General features: G+C 46.5%; 7 non-coding genes across 7 annotated transcripts; all 7 read left to right on the top strand.

Moving 5' to 3' along the window:
• The first annotated feature begins 908 nt into the window (after nt 1-908).
• Nucleotides 909-1099, top strand: LOC130306055 (U2 spliceosomal RNA). Its single transcript, XR_008855455.1, has one exon. It is a non-coding gene; the product is annotated as a U2 spliceosomal RNA (small nuclear RNA).
• A 2084-nt stretch (nt 1100-3183) lies between these two features.
• Nucleotides 3184-3374, top strand: LOC130306053 (U2 spliceosomal RNA). Its single transcript, XR_008855453.1, has one exon. It is a non-coding gene; the product is annotated as a U2 spliceosomal RNA (small nuclear RNA).
• A 2090-nt stretch (nt 3375-5464) lies between these two features.
• LOC130306052 (U2 spliceosomal RNA) lies at nt 5465-5655 on the top strand. The gene has a single exon (XR_008855452.1). It is a non-coding gene; the product is annotated as a U2 spliceosomal RNA (small nuclear RNA).
• Nucleotides 5656-7746: 2091 nt separating this feature from the next.
• On the top strand, nt 7747-7937 carry LOC130306051 (U2 spliceosomal RNA). The gene has a single exon (XR_008855451.1). It is a non-coding gene; the product is annotated as a U2 spliceosomal RNA (small nuclear RNA).
• Nucleotides 7938-10028: 2091 nt separating this feature from the next.
• On the top strand, nt 10029-10219 carry LOC130306050 (U2 spliceosomal RNA). The gene has a single exon (XR_008855450.1). It is a non-coding gene; the product is annotated as a U2 spliceosomal RNA (small nuclear RNA).
• Nucleotides 10220-12305: 2086 nt separating this feature from the next.
• LOC130306049 (U2 spliceosomal RNA) lies at nt 12306-12496 on the top strand. Its single transcript, XR_008855449.1, has one exon. It is a non-coding gene; the product is annotated as a U2 spliceosomal RNA (small nuclear RNA).
• A 2091-nt stretch (nt 12497-14587) lies between these two features.
• LOC130306048 (U2 spliceosomal RNA) lies at nt 14588-14778 on the top strand. Its single transcript, XR_008855448.1, has one exon. It is a non-coding gene; the product is annotated as a U2 spliceosomal RNA (small nuclear RNA).
• Nucleotides 14779-15192: the final 414 nt, after the last annotated feature.

Raw genomic sequence — 15192 nt, 5'->3', positions numbered from 1 at the left:
ATATATATATATATATATATATATATATATATATATGCGCACACACACACATAGATATAAACGTATTCTCCGTTGAGATATTGCAGCCGCTGCTGTGTCCAGGCCCAGGAGCCTTAGCACTGTGCTGTGATGTCACTCAATACCACTGACATCACTAGGTGTAAACAACATCTCTCCTTTGCTGTGTATGTGACTATGGAGCTGTTTGGTGATGTCGTCTATTACGGCCTTCATAGAAGCAACAGGAGATTGTTGCATCCATCTTGAACCCTCAGAACTACAGTGCTATGATGTCACTCACTTCCACAGGCCTTGCAGAGTGTAAACAACAACAACCCAGCTTTGTTGTGTATGTAACCATAGGGATTTGTGATGTCACCTAGAACCTTCACAGCAGCGACAGCTTTATGAGGAGCATCAGCACTGCTCTGCCTGAGCAGAACCATCACCGCCATAGGTTGTCAAATAACCCGGATTTAACCCACACAGGTAAGTCCAATGGGGTGCAGGCATGTCCTCTATGCTTACAGCTTCCCGTGGGTGTTGGTTTGATACCGTTTGGGGACAGCCAAGGAGGCATCTGCAGGCAACAAAGGTAGGTGTGTGCTTGTGTGTGTGTTTCCTATGCAGATCCTAAGCCCAGTGTCACATGCAAGTAGGAGGAGTAAGAAGGGTTCCTGGCAAATCCGGGTTATGGATTGCATTTAAAAAGGCCCCGTGGGAGTGCAATGGGCCCCTGTCTTGCTGCTTAGCAATAATGGTATGGGTTTAGGTTCTGCTGTGTGTACTGGTGGTTGACTGCCCCCCAGCCCAGAGTGTGCATGGAAAATTGTCTGGCAGCCTCCCTGACAGCAAGCAGTGATAGTGCCCATGAAGGGGACCTTGTTGGGCCCGCCCCTTTCACGGTTATCGCTTCTCGGCCTTTTGGCTAAGATCAAGTGTAGTATCTGTTCTTATCAGTTTAATATCTGATACGTCCCCTATCTGGGGACCATATATTAAATGGATTTTTGAGAACGGGGGCCGATTTCGAAGCTTGCTTCCGTCGCCCTATGCATTGACCCGATATGGCAGTATCTTCGGGTACAGTGCACCACCCCCTTACAGGGTTAAAAAGAAAGATTCCTACTTTCATTGCTACCTGCTTGCTGGCTAGCCAGCTAGCCAGCCCTGTGGGCCTTGCTGCTGCTGCAGCCAAAAAACAAAAGGTGGTGCTGCTGCTGCTTCTGCTGCTTCTGCTTCTGCTTGTGTCTGGCCCCTGTTGGAGCGTCCAGGCACAGGACTTCTGCTGCTGCTGACTAAATGGCCTCCTTAATTGGATCATTTGAGTAGCCAGCACACCTGTGCAGGTAGGGCATGACATGATAGGCAGCTGCCTTGATAGCGGGTGGGTGCTGAATGTTCCTAATTGACAAAATAAGATTAATGCTTATGAAGAAATATAAAATCTCATCCCTTCCCCAATATCGCGCCACACCCCTACCCCTTAATTCCCTGGTTGAACGTGATGGACATATGTCTTTTTTCGACCGTACTAACTATGTAACTATGTAACATAACATGGGGGGGGGGGGGGGGGTCTCCTGGCTGTTCACACAGGTGTGTCATTGCTGTACATTGACCATGCATTGCTTCTGTAGTATTGCAAAGGCAAAGACAAATGCTTCCAGCCATCCATTGCACTAATGGATTGGTCATCAGCTGGCTGTCTATGTCCCGCATCAATATAGACCAAAGTACAGAGGGTTAGGCTATGCTATTGTGCACCTACCTGATGCATCAGAAGGTGCGAGGCCCTTGCTAAATTCTGTGCACAGACTTTGAGATCTATGCTTTAGACTGTATCTAAACCTGCTCCAACATGGACTGACATTCTGGCCTACTTTCAGCCGATGCGACTTGTCTGTCGCTGAACAGTCGCTTTTTATGTATTCAGCACCTATGTATAATGTTGTAAAAATGCTCTAGAAGCTAAAGTCGCAGAAATGTCACACATATTTGGCCTGCAACTTTCTGTGCGACAAATTCAGACAGGAAAAATCAGTATAAATCCTTAGAAAATTATCCCCCAGTGTCTCCATCTGCTGGCGGTATTGAATAAGCATTGCTGCACTGATGGGGTATGCATTAGACGAAAAAAAAGAAGAAAAAGAAGAATAATACGCCCAGAAAAGAGGCGAAAAGGAGAAAAACGTAAAAAAACGTGAAAAAAAAGTAAGAGGAAGAGAAGGGAAAAAAAGGTGGAAATGGGTTTAAAAGTGATTTCGGCGGAGAAATATATATATATATATATATATATATATATATATATGCGCACACACACACATAGATATAAACGTATTCTCCGTTGAGATATTGCAGCCGCTGCTGTGTCCAGGCCCAGGAGCCTTAGCACTGTGCTGTGATGTCACTCAATACCACTGACATCACTAGGTGTAAACAACATCTCTCCTTTGCTGTGTATGTGACTATGGAGCTGTTTGGTGATGTCGTCTATTACGGCCTTCATAGAAGCAACAGGAGATTGTTGCATCCATCTTGAACCCTCAGAACTACAGTGCTATGATGTCACTCACTTCCACAGGCCTTGCAGAGTGTAAACAACAACAACCCAGCTTTGTTGTGTATGTAACCATAGGGATTTGTGATGTCACCTAGAACCTTCACAGCAGCGACAGCTTTATGAGGAGCATCAGCACTGCTCTGCCTGAGCAGAACCATCACCGCCATAGGTTGTCAAATAGCCCGGATTTAACCCACACAGGTAAGTCCAATGGGGTGCAGGCATGTCCTCTATGCTTACAGCTTCCCGTGGGTGTTGGTTTGATACCGTTTGGGGACAGCCAAGGAGGCATCTGCAGGCAACAAAGGTAGGTGTGTGCTTGTGTGTGTGTTTCCTATGCAGATCCTAAGCCCAGTGTCACATGCAAGTAGGAGGAGTAAGAAGGGTTCCTGGCAAATCCGGGTTATGGATTGCATTTAAAAAGGCCCCGTGGGAGTGCAATGGGCCCCTGTCTTGCTACTTAGCAATAATGGTATGGGTTTAGGTTCTGCTGTGTGTACTGGTGGTTGACTGCCCCCCAGCCCAGAGTGTGCATGGAAAATTGTCTGGCAGCCTCCCTGACAGCAAGCAGTGATAGTGCCCATGAAGGGGACCTTGTTGGGCCCGCCCCTTTCACGGTTATCGCTTCTCGGCCTTTTGGCTAAGATCAAGTGTAGTATCTGTTCTTATCAGTTTAATATCTGATACGTCCCCTATCTGGGGACCATATATTAAATGGATTTTTGAGAACGGGGGCCGATTTCGAAGCTTGCTTCCGTCGCCCTATGCATTGACCCGATATGGCAGTATCTTCGGGTACAGTGCACCACCCCCTTACAGGGTTAAAAAGAAAGATTCCTACTTTCATTGCTACCTGCTTGCTGGCTAGCCAGCTAGCCAGCCCTGTGGGCCTTGCTGCTGCTGCAGCCAAAAAACAAAAGGTGGTGCTGCTGCTGCTTCTGCTGCTTCTGCTTCTGCTTGTGTCTGGCCCCTGTTGGAGCGTCCAGGCACAGGACTTCTGCTGCTGCTGACTAAATGGCCTCCTTAATTGGATCATTTGAGTAGCCAGCACACCTGTGCAGGTAGGGCATGACATGATAGGCAGCTGCCTTGATAGCGGGTGGGTGCTGAATGTTCCTAATTGACAAAATAAGATTAATGCTTATGAAGAAATATAAAATCTCATCCCTTCCCCAATATCGCGCCACACCCCTACCCCTTAATTCCCTGGTTGAACGTGATGGACATATGTCTTTTTTCGACCGTACTAACTATGTAACTATGTAACATAACATGGGGGGGGGGGGGGGGGGGTCTCCTGGCTGTTCACACAGGTGTGTCATTGCTGTACATTGACCATGCATTGCTTCTGTGGTATTGCAAAGGCAAAGACAAATGCTTCCAGCCATCCATTGCACTAATGGATTGGTCATCAGCTGGCTGTCTATGTCCCGCATCAATATAGACCAAAGTACAGAGGGTTAGGCTATGCTATTGTGCACCTACCTGATGCATCAGAAGGTGCGAGGCCCTTGCTAAATTCTGTGCACAGACTTTGAGATCTATGCTTTAGACTGTATCTAAACCTGCTCCAACATGGACTGACATTCTGGCCTACTTTCAGCCGATGCGACTTGTCTGTCGCTGAACAGTCGCTTTTTATGTATTCAGCACCTATGTATAATGTTGTAAAAATGCTCTAGAAGCTAAAGTCGCAGAAATGTCACACATATTTGGCCTGCAACTTTCTGTGCGACAAATTCAGACAGGAAAAATCAGTATAAATCCTTAGAAAATTATCCCCCAGTGTCTCCATCTGCTGGCGGTATTGAATAAGCATTGCTGCACTGATGGGGTATGCATTAGACGAAAAAAAAGAAGAAAAAGAAGAATAATACGCCCAGAAAAGAGGCGAAAAGGAGAAAAACGTAAAAAAACGTGAAAAAAAAGTAAGAGGAAGAGAAGGGAAAAAAAGGTGGAAATGGGTTTAAAAGTGATTTCGGCGGAGAAATATATATATATATATATATATATATATATATATATATATGCGCACACACACACATAGATATAAACGTATTCTCCGTTGAGATATTGCAGCCGCTGCTGTGTCCAGGCCCAGGAGCCTTAGCACTGTGCTGTGATGTCACTCAATACCACTGACATCACTAGGTGTAAACAACATCTCTCCTTTGCTGTGTATGTGACTATGGAGCTGTTTGGTGATGTCGTCTATTACGGCCTTCATAGAAGCAACAGGAGATTGTTGCATCCATCTTGAACCCTCAGAACTACAGTGCTATGATGTCACTCACTTCCACAGGCCTTGCAGAGTGTAAACAACAACAACCCAGCTTTGTTGTGTATGTAACCATAGGGATTTGTGATGTCACCTAGAACCTTCACAGCAGCGACAGCTTTATGAGGAGCATCAGCACTGCTCTGCCTGAGCAGAACCATCACCGCCATAGGTTGTCAAATAACCCGGATTTAACCCACACAGGTAAGTCCAATGGGGTGCAGGCATGTCCTCTATGCTTACAGCTTCCCGTGGGTGTTGGTTTGATACCGTTTGGGGACAGCCAAGGAGGCATCTGCAGGCAACAAAGGTAGGTGTGTGCTTGTGTGTGTGTTTCCTATGCAGATCCTAAGCCCAGTGTCACATGCAAGTAGGAGGAGTAAGAAGGGTTCCTGGCAAATCCGGGTTATGGATTGCATTTAAAAAGGCCCCGTGGGAGTGCAATGGGCCCCTGTCTTGCTGCTTAGCAATAATGGTATGGGTTTAGGTTCTGCTGTGTGTACTGGTGGTTGACTGCCCCCCAGCCCAGAGTGTGCATGGAAAATTGTCTGGCAGCCTCCCTGACAGCAAGCAGTGATAGTGCCCATGAAGGGGACCTTGTTGGGCCCGCCCCTTTCACGGTTATCGCTTCTCGGCCTTTTGGCTAAGATCAAGTGTAGTATCTGTTCTTATCAGTTTAATATCTGATACGTCCCCTATCTGGGGACCATATATTAAATGGATTTTTGAGAACGGGGGCCGATTTCGAAGCTTGCTTCCGTCGCCCTATGCATTGACCCGATATGGCAGTATCTTCGGGTACAGTGCACCACCCCCTTACAGGGTTAAAAAGAAAGATTCCTACTTTCATTGCTACCTGCTTGCTGGCTAGCCAGCTAGCCAGCCCTGTGGGCCTTGCTGCTGCTGCAGCCAAAAAACAAAAGGTGGTGCTGCTGCTGCTTCTGCTGCTTCTGCTTCTGCTTGTGTCTGGCCCCTGTTGGAGCGTCCAGGCACAGGACTTCTGCTGCTGCTGACTAAATGGCCTCCTTAATTGGATCATTTGAGTAGCCAGCACACCTGTGCAGGTAGGGCATGACATGATAGGCAGCTGCCTTGATAGCGGGTGGGTGCTGAATGTTCCTAATTGACAAAATAAGATTAATGCTTATGAAGAAATATAAAATCTCATCCCTTCCCCAATATCGCGCCACACCCCTACCCCTTAATTCCCTGGTTGAACGTGATGGACATATGTCTTTTTTCGACCGTACTAACTATGTAACTATGTAACATAACATGGGGGGGGGGGGGGGGGGGGTCTCCTGGCTGTTCACACAGGTGTGTCATTGCTGTACATTGACCATGCATTGCTTCTGTGATATTGCAAAGGCAAAGACAAATGCTTCCAGCCATCCATTGCACTAATGGATTGGTCATCAGCTGGCTGTCTATGTCCCGCATCAATATAGACCAAAGTACAGAGGGTTAGGCTATGCTATTGTGCACCTACCTGATGCATCAGAAGGTGCGAGGCCCTTGCTAAATTCTGTGCACAGACTTTGAGATCTATGCTTTAGACTGTATCTAAACCTGCTCCAACATGGACTGACATTCTGGCCTACTTTCAGCCGATGCGACTTGTCTGTCGCTGAACAGTCGCTTTTTATGTATTCAGCACCTATGTATAATGTTGTAAAAATGCTCTAGAAGCTAAAGTCGCAGAAATGTCACACATATTTGGCCTGCAACTTTCTGTGCGACAAATTCAGACAGGAAAAATCAGTATAAATCCTTAGAAAATTATCCCCCAGTGTCTCCATCTGCTGGCGGTATTGAATAAGCATTGCTGCACTGATGGGGTATGCATTAGACGAAAAAAAAGAAGAAAAAGAAGAATAATACGCCCAGAAAAGAGGCGAAAAGGAGAAAAACGTAAAAAAACGTGAAAAAAAAGTAAGAGGAAGAGAAGGGAAAAAAAGGTGGAAATGGGTTTAAAAGTGATTTCGGCGGAGAAATATATATATATATATATATATATATATATATATATATATGCGCACACACACACATAGATATAAACGTATTCTCCGTTGAGATATTGCAGCCGCTGCTGTGTCCAGGCCCAGGAGCCTTAGCACTGTGCTGTGATGTCACTCAATACCACTGACATCACTAGGTGTAAACAACATCTCTCCTTTGCTGTGTATGTGACTATGGAGCTGTTTGGTGATGTCGTCTATTACGGCCTTCATAGAAGCAACAGGAGATTGTTGCATCCATCTTGAACCCTCAGAACTACAGTGCTATGATGTCACTCACTTCCACAGGCCTTGCAGAGTGTAAACAACAACAACCCAGCTTTGTTGTGTATGTAACCATAGGGATTTGTGATGTCACCTAGAACCTTCACAGCAGCGACAGCTTTATGAGGAGCATCAGCACTGCTCTGCCTGAGCAGAACCATCACCGCCATAGGTTGTCAAATAACCCGGATTTAACCCACACAGGTAAGTCCAATGGGGTGCAGGCATGTCCTCTATGCTTACAGCTTCCCGTGGGTGTTGGTTTGATACCGTTTGGGGACAGCCAAGGAGGCATCTGCAGGCAACAAAGGTAGGTGTGTGCTTGTGTGTGTGTTTCCTATGCAGATCCTAAGCCCAGTGTCACATGCAAGTAGGAGGAGTAAGAAGGGTTCCTGGCAAATCCGGGTTATGGATTGCATTTAAAAAGGCCCCGTGGGAGTGCAATGGGCCCCTGTCTTGCTGCTTAGCAATAATGGTATGGGTTTAGGTTCTGCTGTGTGTACTGGTGGTTGACTGCCCCCCAGCCCAGAGTGTGCATGGAAAATTGTCTGGCAGCCTCCCTGACAGCAAGCAGTGATAGTGCCCATGAAGGGGACCTTGTTGGGCCCGCCCCTTTCACGGTTATCGCTTCTCGGCCTTTTGGCTAAGATCAAGTGTAGTATCTGTTCTTATCAGTTTAATATCTGATACGTCCCCTATCTGGGGACCATATATTAAATGGATTTTTGAGAACGGGGGCCGATTTCGAAGCTTGCTTCCGTCGCCCTATGCATTGACCCGATATGGCAGTATCTTCGGGTACAGTGCACCACCCCCTTACAGGGTTAAAAAGAAAGATTCCTACTTTCATTGCTACCTGCTTGCTGGCTAGCCAGCTAGCCAGCCCTGTGGGCCTTGCTGCTGCTGCAGCCAAAAAACAAAAGGTGGTGCTGCTGCTGCTTCTGCTGCTTCTGCTTCTGCTTGTGTCTGGCCCCTGTTGGAGCGTCCAGGCACAGGACTTCTGCTGCTGCTGACTAAATGGCCTCCTTAATTGGATCATTTGAGTAGCCAGCACACCTGTGCAGGTAGGGCATGACATGATAGGCAGCTGCCTTGATAGCGGGTGGGTGCTGAATGTTCCTAATTGACAAAATAAGATTAATGCTTATGAAGAAATATAAAATCTCATCCCTTCCCCAATATCGCGCCACACCCCTACCCCTTAATTCCCTGGTTGAACGTGATGGACATATGTCTTTTTTCGACCGTACTAACTATGTAACTATGTAACATAACATGGGGGGGGGGGGGGGGGTCTCCTGGCTGTTCACACAGGTGTGTCATTGCTGTACATTGACCATGCATTGCTTCTGTGGTATTGCAAAGGCAAAGACAAATGCTTCCAGCCATCCATTGCACTAATGGATTGGTCATCAGCTGGCTGTCTATGTCCCGCATCAATATAGACCAAAGTACAGAGGGTTAGGCTATGCTATTGTGCACCTACCTGATGCATCAGAAGGTGCGAGGCCCTTGCTAAATTCTGTGCACAGACTTTGAGATCTATGCTTTAGACTGTATCTAAACCTGCTCCAACATGGACTGACATTCTGGCCTACTTTCAGCCGATGCGACTTGTCTGTCGCTGAACAGTCGCTTTTTATGTATTCAGCACCTATGTATAATGTTGTAAAAATGCTCTAGAAGCTAAAGTCGCAGAAATGTCACACATATTTGGCCTGCAACTTTCTGTGCGACAAATTCAGACAGGAAAAATCAGTATAAATCCTTAGAAAATTATCCCCCAGTGTCTCCATCTGCTGGCGGTATTGAATAAGCATTGCTGCACTGATGGGGTATGCATTAGACGAAAAAAAAGAAGAAAAAGAAGAATAATACGCCCAGAAAAGAGGCGAAAAGGAGAAAAACGTAAAAAACGTGAAAAAAAAGTAAGAGGAAGAGAAGGGAAAAAAAGGTGGAAATGGGTTTAAAAGTGATTTCGGCGGAGAAATATATATATATATATATATATATATATATATATATATATATATGCGCACACACACACATAGATATAAACGTATTCTCCGTTGAGATATTGCAGCCGCTGCTGTGTCCAGGCCCAGGAGCCTAAGCACTGTGCTGTGATGTCACTCAATACCACTGACATCACTAGGTGTAAACAACATCTCTCCTTTGCTGTGTATGTGACTATGGAGCTGTTTGGTGATGTCGTCTATTACGGCCTTCATAGAAGCAACAGGAGATTGTTGCATCCATCTTGAACCCTCAGAACTACAGTGCTATGATGTCACTCACTTCCACAGGCCTTGCAGAGTGTAAACAACAGCAACCCAGCTTTGTTGTGTATGTAACCATAGGGATTTGTGATGTCACCTAGAACCTTCACAGCAGCGACAGCTTTATGAGGAGCATCAGCACTGCTCTGCCTGAGCAGAACCATCACCGCCATAGGTTGTCAAATAACCCGGATTTAACCCACACAGGTAAGTCCAATGGGGTGCAGGCATGTCCTCTATGCTTACAGCTTCCCGTGGGTGTTGGTTTGATACCGTTTGGGGACAGCCAAGGAGGCATCTGCAGGCAACAAAGGTAGGTGTGTGCTTGTGTGTGTGTTTCCTATGCAGATCCTAAGCCCAGTGTCACATGCAAGTAGGAGGAGTAAGAAGGGTTCCTGGCAAATCCGGGTTATGGATTGCATTTAAAAAGGCCCCGTGGGAGTGCAATGGGCCCCTGTCTTGCTGCTTAGCAATAATGGTATGGGTTTAGGTTCTGCTGTGTGTACTGGTGGTTGACTGCCCCCCAGCCCAGAGTGTGCATGGAAAATTGTCTGGCAGCCTCCCTGACAGCAAGCAGTGATAGTGCCCATGAAGGGGACCTTGTTGGGCCCGCCCCTTTCACGGTTATCGCTTCTCGGCCTTTTGGCTAAGATCAAGTGTAGTATCTGTTCTTATCAGTTTAATATCTGATACGTCCCCTATCTGGGGACCATATATTAAATGGATTTTTGAGAACGGGGGCCGATTTCGAAGCTTGCTTCCGTCGCCCTATGCATTGACCCGATATGGCAGTATCTTCGGGTACAGTGCACCACCCCCTTACAGGGTTAAAAAGAAAGATTCCTACTTTCATTGCTACCTGCTTGCTGGCTAGCCAGCTAGCCAGCCCTGTGGGCCTTGCTGCTGCTGCAGCCAAAAAACAAAAGGTGGTGCTGCTGCTGCTTCTGCTGCTTCTGCTTCTGCTTGTGTCTGGCCCCTGTTGGAGCGTCCAGGCACAGGACTTCTGCTGCTGCTGACTAAATGGCCTCCTTAATTGGATCATTTGAGTAGCCAGCACACCTGTGCAGGTAGGGCATGACATGATAGGCAGCTGCCTTGATAGCGGGTGGGTGCTGAATGTTCCTAATTGACAAAATAAGATTAATGCTTATGAAGAAATATAAAATCTCATCCCTTCCCCAATATCGCGCCACACCCCTACCCCTTAATTCCCTGGTTGAACGTGATGGACATATGTCTTTTTTCGACCGTACTAACTATGTAACTATGTAACATAACATGGGGGGGGGGGGGGGTCTCCTGGCTGTTCACACAGGTGTGTCATTGCTGTACATTGACCATGCATTGCTTCTGTGGTATTGCAAAGGCAAAGACAAATGCTTCCAGCCATCCATTGCACTAATGGATTGGTCATCAGCTGGCTGTCTATGTCCCGCATCAATATAGACCAAAGTACAGAGGGTTAGGCTATGCTATTGTGCACCTACCTGATGCATCAGAAGGTGCGAGGCCCTTGCTAAATTCTGTGCACAGACTTTGAGATCTATGCTTTAGACTGTATCTAAACCTGCTCCAACATGGACTGACATTCTGGCCTACTTTCAGCCGATGCGACTTGTCTGTCGCTGAACAGTCGCTTTTTATGTATTCAGCACCTATGTATAATGTTGTAAAAATGCTCTAGAAGCTAAAGTCGCAGAAATGTCACACATATTTGGCCTGCAACTTTCTGTGCGACAAATTCAGACAGGAAAAATCAGTATAAATCCTTAGAAAATTATCCCCCAGTGTCTCCATCTGCTGGCGGTATTGAATAAGCATTGCTGCACTGATGGGGTATGCATTAGACGAAAAAAAAGAAGAAAAAGAAGAATAATGCGCCCAGAAAAGAGGCGAAAAGGAGAAAAACGTAAAAAAACGTGAAAAAAAAGTAAGAGGAAGAGAAGGGAAAAAAAGGTGGAAATGGGTTTAAAAGTGATTTCGGCGGAGAAATATATATATATATATATATATATATATATATATATATATGCGCACACACACACATAGATATAAACGTATTCTCCGTTGAGATATTGCAGCCGCTGCTGTGTCGAGGCCCAGGAGCCTTAGCACTGTGCTGTGATGTCACTCAATACCACTGACATCACTAGGTGTAAACAACATCTCTCCTTTGCTGTGTATGTGACTATGGAGCTGTTTGGTGATGTCGTCTATTACGGCCTTCATAGAAGCAACAGGAGATTGTTGCATCCATCTTGAACCCTCAGAACTACAGTGCTATGATGTCACTCACTTCCACAGGCCTTGCAGAGTGTAAACAACAACAACCCAGCTTTGTTGTGTATGTAACCATAGGGATTTGTGATGTCACCTAGAACCTTCACAGCAGCGACAGCTTTATGAGGAGCATCAGCACTGCTCTGCCTGAGCAGAACCATCACCGCCATAGGTTGTCAAATAACCCGGATTTAACCCACACAGGTAAGTCCAATGGGGTGCAGGCATGTCCTCTATGCTTACAGCTTCCCGTGGGTGTTGGTTTGATACCGTTTGGGGACAGCCAAGGAGGCATCTGCAGGCAACAAAGGTAGGTGTGTGCTTGTGTGTGTGTTTCCTATGCAGATCCTAAGCCCAGTGTCACATGCAAGTAGGAGGAGTAAGAAGGGTTCCTGGCAAATCCGGGTTATGGATTGCATTTAAAAAGGCCCCGTGGGAGTGCAATGGGCCCCTGTCTTGCTGCTTAGCAATAATGGTATGGGTTTAGGTTCTGCTGTGTGTACTGGTGGTTGACTGCCCCCCAGCCCAGAGTGTGCATGGAAAATTGTCTGGCAGCCTCCCTGACAGCAAGCAGTGATAGTGCCCATGAAGGGGACCTTGTTGGGCCCGCCCCTTTCACGGTTATCGCTTCTCGGCCTTTTGGCTAAGATCAAGTGTAGTATCTGTTCTTATCAGTTTAATATCTGATACGTCCCCTATCTGGGGACCATATATTAAATGGATTTTTGAGAACGGGGGCCGATTTCGAAGCTTGCTTCCGTCGCCCTATGCATTGACCCGATATGGCAGTATCTTCGGGTACAGTGCACCACCCCCTTACAGGGTTAAAAAGAAAGATTCCTACTTTCATTGCTACCTGCTTGCTGGCTAGCCAGCTAGCCAGCCCTGTGGGCCTTGCTGCTGCTGCAGCCAAAAAACAAAAGGTGGTGCTGCTGCTGCTTCTGCTGCTTCTGCTTCTGCTTGTGTCTGGCCCCTGTTGGAGCGTCCAGGCACAGGACTTCTGCTGCTGCTGACTAAATGGCCTCCTTAATTGGATCATTTGAGTAGCCAGCACACCTGTGCAGGTAGGGCATGACATGATAGGCAGCTGCCTTGATAGCGGGTGGGTGCTGAATGTTCCTAATTGACAAAATAAGATTAATGCTTATGAAGAAATATAAAATCTCATCCCTTCCCCAATATCGCGCCACACCCCTACCCCTTAATTCCCTGGTTGAACGTGATGGACATATGTCTTTTTTCGACCGTACTAACTATGTAACTATGTAACATAACATGGGGGGGGGGGGGGGGGTCTCCTGGCTGTTCACACAGGTGTGTCATTGCTGTACATTGACCATGCATTGCTTCTGTGGTATTGCAAAGGCAAAGACAAATGCTTCCAGCCATCCATTGCACTAATGGATTGGTCATCAGCTGGCTGTCTATGTCCCGCATCAATATAGACCAAAGTACAGAGGGTTAGGCTATGCTATTGTGCACCTACCTGATGCATCAGAAGGTGCGAGGCCCTTGCTAAATTCTGTGCACAGACTTTGAGATCTATGCTTTAGACTGTATCTAAACCTGCTCCAACATGGACTGACATTCTGGCCTACTTTCAGCCGATGCGACTTGTCTGTCGCTGAACAGTCGCTTTTTATGTATTCAGCACCTATGTATAATGTTGTAAAAATGCTCTAGAAGCTAAAGTCGCAGAAATGTCACACATATTTGGCCTGCAACTTTCTGTGCGACAAATTCAGACAGGAAAAATCAGTATAAATCCTTAGAAAATTATCCCCCAGTGTCTCCATCTGCTGGCGGTATTGAATAAGCATTGCTGCACTGATGGGGTATGCATTAGACGAAAAAAAAGAAGAAAAAGAAGAATAATACGCCCAGAAAAGAGGCGAAAAGGAGAAAAACGTAAAAAAAACGTGAAAAAAAAGTAAGAGGAAGAGAAGGGAAAAAAAGGTGGAAATGGGTTTAAAAGTGATTTCGGCGGAGAAATATATATATATATATATATATATATATATATATATATATATGCGCACACACACACATAGATATAAACGTATTCTCCGTTGAGATATTGCAGCCGCTGCTGTGTCCAGGCCCAGGAGCCTTAGCACTGTGCTGTGATGTCACTCAATACCACTGACATCACTAGGTGTAAACAACATCTCTCCTTTGCTGTGTATGTGACTATGGAGCTGTTTGGTGATGTCGTCTATTACGGCCTTCATAGAAGCAACAGGAGATTGTTGCATCCATCTTGAACCCTCAGAACTACAGTGCTATGATGTCACTCACTTCCACAGGCCTTGCAGAGTGTAAACAACAACAACCCAGCTTTGTTGTGTATGTAACCATAGGGATTTGTGATGTCACCTAGAACCTTCACAGCAGCGACAGCTTTATGAGGAGCATCAGCACTGCTCTGCCTGAGCAGAACCATCACCGCCATAGGTTGTCAAATAACCCGGATTTAACCCACACAGGTAAGTCCAATGGGGTGCAGGCATGTCCTCTATGCTTACAGCTTCCCGTGGGTGTTGGTTTGATACCGTTTGGGGACAGCCAAGGAGGCATCTGCAGGCAACAAAGGTAGGTGTGTGCTTGTGTGTGTGTTTCCTATGCAGATCCTAAGCCCAGTGTCACATGCAAGTAGGAGGAGTAAGAAGGGTTCCTGGCAAATCCGGGTTATGGATTGCATTTAAAAAGGCCCCGTGGGAGTGCAATGGGCCCCTGTCTTGCTGCTTAGCAATAATGGTATGGGTTTAGGTTCTGCTGTGTGTACTGGTGGTTGACTGCCCCCCAGCCCAGAGTGTGCATGGAAAATTGTCTGGCAGCCTCCCTGACAGCAAGCAGTGATAGTGCCCATGAAGGGGACCTTGTTGGGCCCGCCCCTTTCACGGTTATCGCTTCTCGGCCTTTTGGCTAAGATCAAGTGTAGTATCTGTTCTTATCAGTTTAATATCTGATACGTCCCCTATCTGGGGACCATATATTAAATGGATTTTTGAGAACGGGGGCCGATTTCGAAGCTTGCTTCCGTCGCCCTATGCATTGACCCGATATGGCAGTATCTTCGGGTACAGTGCACCACCCCCTTACAGGGTTAAAAAGAAAGATTCCTACTTTCATTGCTACCTGCTTGCTGGCTAGCCAGCTAGCCAGCCCTGTGGGCCTTGCTGCTGCTGCAGCCAAAAAACAAAAGGTGGTGCTGCTGCTGCTTCTGCTGCTTCTGCTTCTGCTTGTGTCTGGCCCCTGTTGGAGCGTCCAGGCACAGGACTTCTGCTGCTGCTGACTAAATGGCCTCCTTAATTGGATCATTTGAGTAGCCAGCACACCTGTGCAGGTAGGGCATGACATGATAGGCAGCTGCCTTGATAGCGGGTGGGTGCTGAATGTTCCTAATTGACAAAATAAGATTAATGCTTATGAAGAAATATAAAATCTCATCCCTTCCCCAATATCGCGCCACACCCCTACCCCTTAATTCCCTGGTTGAACGTGATGGAC

The sequence above is a fragment of the Hyla sarda genome, unplaced genomic scaffold, assembly GCF_029499605.1.
Source record: "Hyla sarda isolate aHylSar1 unplaced genomic scaffold, aHylSar1.hap1 scaffold_1352, whole genome shotgun sequence".
NCBI classification, from domain to species: Eukaryota; Metazoa; Chordata; class Amphibia; order Anura; family Hylidae; genus Hyla; species Hyla sarda.
Note: the sequence above shows the minus strand (reverse complement) of the source record. Positions and strands in the feature narration are given on the sequence as shown.